We start from the raw sequence: 8,313 nt of genomic DNA, 5'->3' as shown, positions 1-8,313 counted from the left end.
AGAATGCATGCCCAAGCGCTCTCAGGTTCTTGACCAAATGCAGGTCCTTGTTTGTGGGACTGAGGTTCTTGTGTCCTTGCTGGCAATCACCAGTGGGGTGAGGGGATGCTCAGATCCTGGAGGCCATCCACATTCCTTGGCTTGTGGCCCCCTTCAAAGCCACTAATGGCAGGGTGAGTGCTTTTCTTGCTTCCGGTCTCTGTGAAGTCCCTTCTGCCTCACCTCCCTTCTGCCTCCTCTTCTCCCTCTCTCTCTCTCTCTCTCTCTCTCTCTCTCTAACTCCAGCCAGAGAGCTGTCTCCACTCTTGTGGGCTCATAGAATTGCACTGGGCCCACACACAAGATGCAAGATCAATGCCTTATTTTACAATCAGCTGGTTATTCACCTTAATCCCCTCTGCAAATTCCTTCACAGTAATGCCAGATTAGAGTATGAGTTGAAAGGCCTCAGGAATCTTGGGAGGATGTCTTCACCATTCTGCCCCCCATAGGGAAACAAACGATGAACCCCAGAGCAAACACAGACTTCCCAGAGCGGATTAAGGCAACAGTCACTTTGTGGGACTTCACCTCCTACTAGATTCTAAGTCAGAATGAAGCCTTTTTCAGGCCATGCGTCCCAGTGAGGCCTGGTTGCCTGGCTCTGGGCTCTGAGAAAGCTAACACCACAGATTCCACATAAATGAAATAGTGTCCAGCACATAAGGTCCATTTCGGTAGATTGAAAGCATTCAACACTACGCCGGGTTCATTTTGATCAGGGGCAAGCAGCTCCTAATCACCTTTACTGTATTTTCAGACTCTTGGTTTAAGGGTGTTTTGATAAAGGACAGTATTAGCTGTAGTCAGTGCTTGGCAGTCTAGGTGCTGGGGAAACTGGCAGTGCCAGCCCAGAGTTGGCGATCTAGGTACACGCTTACCGCACTGCTTAATACTCCTCTCAGTTGGGCTGAGAGAGGAAGTTTTAAAAAACTTTTTAAAACTTAAAAGTTTTTAAAAACATTTAAAACAGGTATGCCCAAGGGCTCAAACCCTCTACAGGCCCATGTGGGAATGAATGGCCTTGTGACTCAGGTAATGAGTTCATCTGCCCTTCACCACACCTGCTCCCAGCCCAGAAGGGTGTCGCTGAGGCTGATCACCCACCTGCTTACCCCGAAGACCCTGGAGGACTTCTGGCAGTTTCCAAAAATCAAATCCAAGCTCAAAAGGACACTGTGACATTGTGAGGTCAGTGGAAAGGGATATTTAAAAGGATATGCCATGGGGCAGTGACAGGCATTTTGGAAGAGAATTTTAGGAATCTGTTAAGCAATAGTGTAGCACGGTGTAAGGAGGAAACTCACTCATTGTACAAATACTTGTTTAAACATAATGGGAAAAATCTGTTCACTGAATGCATTTAACTCATCGAGGCAATCACTCTAAAGCATAGCACACGTTTATGCATCAGTGGTTTTCTATTTATTGGTTTGTTTTTTAGGCCACATTACTGGGGCTACTTAGTATTAAGTTCGACGATGAATGACAGAACACAGTGCCCCCACAAATGCTGACTTACATTTATTTCTCTTTTGTAAAAGTTTGGGGATCCAGGCCTTTTTGGCCTGCCAGTGTGAGGGACTCAGGCTCCTTCCAACACAGGATTCCACTGTGGACGCCTCCCTTCCCAAGCTCTGCAGATAGTCCCCCTTCAGGTCGGCAGCCAGCCTGCAGGAAGAGGGAGGAGAGGCAGAGGAGGGCGCACCTGCTCTCTGCAGGACCCTTCAGAACTTGCACGACCACCTCTGCTGCCACTACATGAATCCCATTGGCCAGAACTTAGTCACCTGGTCACAGCTAGGTCAAGGAAGTCTGAGAAATGCATTGTACATTTGGGAAAGCCATAGCCCTGGCTAAATTCAGGGTTTTATTTCTTAGGAATAAGGAAAGAAGAGATCATGGGAGTGGGTGGGGAGATAGTAGTTTCTGCTACAGTCCACTCCTTTGGCCACCCACAGACCTGTGTGAGCCTTTCTTCCCATACACAGAACATGCTCATCTCTTGCTCCCAAGAGATACATCTGCAAAATTCCATCCAATCACTGCATCTGACTCTAGATCTGGCAACCCAGGGTAAAGCACAGTCCTTTCTCTGAGATATGAATGAGGATTTTAATGGTTTGACAAACTACAAACTAAGTAATAAGTTACTTGTTCTCAATACATCCAACATAAGGGAGATGAGTAAGAACAGAAGAGCTGTGACTAAAACTACCACTTGGTAGTTGGAGGCTGATAAACACAGCCATCATCATCCACACACGTGAGCAAATCCCAGTGGGCAGGAAGAGTGGAGTCTCCTTCTGTAGCATCACCCGCCATGGCCATGGCCTTGTGTTCTCAGAGGCTCTTCCCTACTATTATCTCCCCTGCTGTACCCAGTGTGGGGGGCAGAGGGTATGCCCTTCCCGAGGCTACACAGCGTTCACAGTTTGCTTCTTGCTTTGAAGGTTGGTTGTTCCAACCCCCCAGAGGAATCACTTTGGGGTTAAACAATCACAAGCTTTTGCAGACAGACCAAACTGCTGGTTTCTTTGGTAAAACAGTTTTTCAAAAACATAAAGACTTCAGATCTACTTGTTTCCAGTGAGCTCTTCTGTGAAGACACGTTTTTAATGCTGAAACTTCTGGTTTTTCCTTATGGGCCTCCATGCTCTGCTGATATTCTCTCTCTCTCTCTCTCTCTCTGTCAGCATAATGGTACCCACCTGGAGCCATGGGAAGGAAGGGCTTGGCTGGGAAGACAAAACCCTTCAAATGACTTTTGACACAAGGTTCCAAATTGGCAGGATGGGGCACTAGTTTTATTTTCTGCTAAGCAGGCTGCTTTGCAGAAACCATTTCTACGACTGATATAGTTTGTGAAACACAGCAGTTGTTTTTTCAACCCTGCAAGGCTCCAAATTACCAAGCTCTCAGTCAACTTAAATTGCAGACTGCAGGTAGAGTGCCTCCATTAGCACACTGTGTTTCCTTTCATTCTTGCTCAGGTACTGGCCAGCAGTAGCCAAAGTCCAGCTCTCTCTTGTAGAACATTGCTAAAAGCAGTGATAAGCAGCTAATGCTTTTTTTTTTTTAACATTATAAATTTCTCCTGCCATTTCCTGCCTCAGTCCTTATTCAGGACATGGGCTGCTTTTCAAAAAACAATGGGCAGTGGTTTTTATCAAATGCTTTGTTTCTGTATAACAAGGGTCACTGGCTCTCTAGCTCACAATATTTGAGCCCCTGCCACCTGAACACATCCATTAAGCCAAGGCCACGTGCTTTGGTTCTGCTACTTGTAGCTCACTTCTCTTGGTCTCTATTTTGTATCAGTTAAGATTAGACCTGGCCATGAATGACAGAAAATCCAAAAGAGCAATGGCTTAAACAAGACACATTTAATTCTTCCTCACTTTGAGTCTAGAGGAAGGTGGTTCAGGAGTGGAGTGGGGCTCCCTGGTGCACAGGCACCTCTGCCTCTTCTATCCTGCACTACACTGTGTATCAGCTCTGACGGCAGTGACCAGAATGGCCGCCCCACCTCCAGCCATCACATTCTAATTCCAGCCAGTAGAAGAAGAGGGAGAGGAAACAGACACATCTCCACCCTCTTCAAGGACACTTCCTGGAAGTTGCCTCCCATTGGCCAGAATTTAGTCACATAGCCATGCCTAGCTGAAGTGGAGGATGGGAAATGTTGCTGCCATTCTGCCTGGCAAGTGCACAGCAAGAATCAGGGTTCTTTTACTGGGGAAGAAGAGGTAACACGTTTTAGGGCAATCAGCAGTCTCTGCAGCCTCATACTTGCATAAAATTTCAGCAGTAGAATGCTTGTGTTGGGAACAGTGAAAGGACTGTTTTCATGGCTCCAGAATTCTTTATCCTTCTCCTTCTTCATAGCAGATTTATTTGGCCTTTGACACACACATTTCAGAGAAGACAATGACTAGACAAGGGTTGCAGTCTCTGCCACACAGAAAAACTCTCTGATGAGAGGAAACCATCTTAGAAACGCCCTCTATTGGGCACTGTCTTGATATCCTTGACGGCTGCCACAGGTCATCTTTGAGGGGACCGTTGCTATGCCTACTTCACAGAAACATACAATGAGGTCTCCTCGGTCAGTGTTTCACTTGGGAAAAGGAAAGTTTTAACAACTGAGGTATCTGCTGTGTTTAGTAAATCATAAAAGTAAGCACAACGAACATCTTAGATGAAAACCTTCACAAAACCAATCAGATTGTTATTGCACATAAAAACCAAAATTGATGAAATGCAAAATAAATATTTAACTTCTCAGACTGCCGCTATCTTTGGACTGCTGGGTAATTTGGAGGCTAATGTTCATAATAAAATCACATTTTCTCTGAAAATATTTACTATTTCTGTTTATTGCCTTATTCATTGCCGTTAGCAAGAATTAGTTTAATTCATGAGTATATGTGAATTCCATTACAAGCTAGGAATTTTCACCAAAACCTCCTGGTGCTGATGTTTCTAATGGATGCTTTCTTTAAGCATGTAGGTAGACTTGAGAATGAACTTGGGAGGAGGACCAGCAGACATCCAGGAATGTCTCCTGCAGACATCAGTTGGGGAAAGTGATAATTTATAATATAGACTTGCATGTAAAGGGAAAGGCTGAAATATCCTATGCCAGGGGTACTTCATAAAGATGCCAACATGATCATTTTCTTCACTGGACACTATAATTCCAAGACCAAAAGGCCTATGAAAATAGTCAGGATATATATATATGTGTGTGTGTGTGTGTGTGTGTGCGTGTGTGTGTGTGTGTGTGTGTGTACAGATAAGGATATCGGCTTCAAAATACACAAAGAAGACAGCAAACTAAAAATTCATAAATGTCTAACTAAATATCTATAAAACATGACATTTTGTTACCTCATTAACTGTTAAATTTGTTGTTCATGAGTATTGCATGAATATTTTATTACTATTGAAAACAATTTGTCAGAGAGCATCTCATAATGCAGGAATTCACAAATAAGCAAAACTGCTGACATTTTGTAGCCAGTAGTAAGCTAAATAAGTTACCTATAGTCAAAAGCAAATTTATTTAAACCTTTCAAAATTTGTATGGCAATGTGTTCATTTTTAATGTAAGGTATGAATACATCTTAAGATGTCTGATATGATGTAGAGGTTCCAAATAGAATTCCCCAGAGAAGGAGTCAAGCACACTTTTTCTATGAAGAGCCAGAAAGTAAATATGAAGGCTTTGTGGGCTGTGGGGTCTCTGTTGCAATTACTCAGCTCTGCTGCTGGAACACAAAAGGAGCCATAGATAATACCTAAACAAATGAGCATGGTTGTGTGCCAACAAAACTTTATTTATAAGAACAGACAGTGTGCTATATTTGACTCATGGTAGTAAGGCAAATCTAGAAGGTCTAATAACCACCTATTGCCCTTACCAACAATTCAGACTCAAAAGTATATGTTTCTGGGAGTGACATCAGCAAGATGGCTGACTAGAGATGTCTGGTGCTCTCCCAGACCCCCACCAAGAAAGCATCATGGCAACAAATAAATAACTAAGCTTTAACTGGAGTGTTGAAAAGAAAATGCTGTCATGCAGCAGAGGAATGGAGAAGTACCTGTGACGGCTAGAAGCCCAGGAGGGCAGTGTAGAGGCACCGTGCATCTGCACCCCATCTCCCCTGCCTGGATCAGATCAGCCCAGAGACAGGAGGGACTTTCCATTGCAGGAAAAAGGTAAGCAGAAGATCCCTAACAGTCCCTATTGCCACTGCAAACACCTACAGTCCTTACATACAAGACTCCCACAGTCCTCACAAAGCCCTGAGCCCAGTTTGGAGAGCTGCTAGGATTTCACTGAACTGCATTGTTCCGGATTAGTAGCACAAGGTGCTTACCCCCCACACTGTGAGCCAAGCTCTCACCCACCCATACCCACCCACTGTGAGCCAAGCTACTGCAGGACAGTACCATTCTGAGACCAGAGCCACACTCTGGAGTGTGTTATGCTCTGGAGATCAGTCACAACTGTACCTCTACAGCACCAGCGCTCCATATTCATTCCACCAAGCCCACATGAGTGTCTGAATGTCACAACCCCAGCTGTGTAGATTCCAGGCCCAGAGTTAGCTGTGACTCAGGATGAGCCCAAAAAAGAAACCCACCCTTCACTGCCCACATTTCCAGTGGGACAAATGGCCTTGCAGTCCTGCCCAGGGTGAACCCACTCTTAAGCCAGCCAAACCACTGCATGCCCTACCCCAAGTGGGAGAGGTCCCTGAGGCACTAAGCAGCTGATACATCCCCAGGCCAGCCGAGAAACCATGTGCCCCCATCTCAGGCCAGAAAAATAGCCCTGTGGGCTGCTGCAGGAAGATACCTTCCAGGCTGGCCACGAGGCCTTGTGCCCCTGTCCCAGGCCTGAGAAATAGCCCCATATGATGCCCCTGGCAGGCATGATCCCAGGTCAGCCAAGCAATTGTGTGTCTGTGCCCCCAGCCAGAGTAATAATCCCACGGTCCCAACTCCAGAAAGCCAGACCACAAGTTGGCTCACCCACTGTGTGCACACATATGCCCCTGACCTAAGAAACAAACCAATGAGCCCACCTCTAGCAAAGCTGCACCACCACTGCCATAAACTCTCTCAGCCCAGGCCACTGAGACAAACATCACTAGCATGGATTATAGTTGAAGACACTACATAGAGACTACACTACTGTGTCCACTTAGAATCAAAGCCAATGCACCCCATCAAACCAACACCCCAAAACCCATCTATATGAATAAGTTTTTCCATATGAAACCTACTCCATAAAATTAGAAGAGGTGACTGTTTCACCAGATATGTATAAATCAATGCAGGGACACATCAAACACAAAACAGGCAAGGAAACATGACACCTCCAAAGGAACATAATAATTCTCCAGTAACAGACCCCAATTATAAGGAAACACACAAAATTCCAGTAAAAGAATTCTAAATAATAATCTTAAGGAGATTCAGTGAGATATAAGAGAATACAAATAGACAATTCAACAAAATCAAGGAGCAATTTCTGATATGTACATGAAATTCAACAAAAAGGTAGATATAATTAAAAAGGATCAAGTGGAAATTCTGGAATGGAAGAATTCAGTGAATGAAATTAAACAATATAATTGAGAGCTTCAACAATGGACAAGACCAAGCAGAATAATAAATTTCTGAACTTGAAGACAAGTCTTTTGAAATAACATAGGCAGACAAAAAAAGAATGAAGAAAGACTACAGGATTTATGGGACACCATTAAGTGACAAATATTCACATTATGAGTGTTCCAGAAGGAGAAGAGAATGGAAAAGGTGTATGAAATATATTTTATGGAATAATACCTGGAAACATCCCAATTCCTGTTGAACAGATAGGCACTCAGATCCAGGAAGCTCAAAGAACTCCAAATAGATTCACTCCAAATAGATTCTCTCCAAGTCACATTATAGTCAAATTGTCAAAAGTTAAAGGCAAAGGAATAATTTTAAAAACAGCAAAGGAAAAGCATCAAGTCACATATAATGGAATCCCCATTAGACTGCGGATTTCTCAGCAGAAACCTTACAAGCCAGGAGAGAATTGGATGATATATTCGAAGTACTGAAAACAAAACAAAACTTGCCAGACTGTAATATTATACCAAGCAAAGCTATCCTTCAGAAATGAAAAAGTAAAATCTTTCACAGACAAGCAAAAGTTAAGAGAATTCATCATAACTATTCTGATCTTACAAGAAATGCTCAGGGGAGTTTTACATCTAGAAGTGAAAAGAAAATAACCACAATCATGAAAACATGCAAAACTATAAAACTCACTGGCAAAGCCAAAAACAAAGGGGAAAAAAAGTAATAAAAGCTTATCACTACAGGAAACCACCCAACTGCAAAAAAAAAAGCAGTAAGAGAGGAAGTAAGAAACAGAGGATATACAAAATAACAACATGGCAATCAATAAATCAATAAAATGACAGGAGTAAGCCCTCACTTATCCATAATAACCTTGAATCAGATTATATTCCTCATTTAAAAGATAAAGACTGCCTGGATGAATTTTAAAATAACCCAACTATATGCTGGCTTCAAGAAACTCACATCACCTGTAAAGACACACATAGACTGAACATGAAGGGGTGGAAAAGATATTCCACACAGCCAGAAACTAAAAGTGAGCTGGAGTAGCTATACTTATATCAGACAAAGCAGACTTTAAAGTCAAATGCTGTAAAAAGAGACAAGAAAAACATTAAATAA

This window comes from Pan paniscus, chromosome 21 (assembly GCF_029289425.2).
Source record: "Pan paniscus chromosome 21, NHGRI_mPanPan1-v2.0_pri, whole genome shotgun sequence".
Lineage (NCBI taxonomy): Eukaryota > Metazoa > Chordata > Mammalia > Primates > Hominidae > Pan > Pan paniscus.
The sequence above is the reverse complement of the archived record's forward strand: the minus strand, read 5'-3'. Positions refer to the sequence as shown.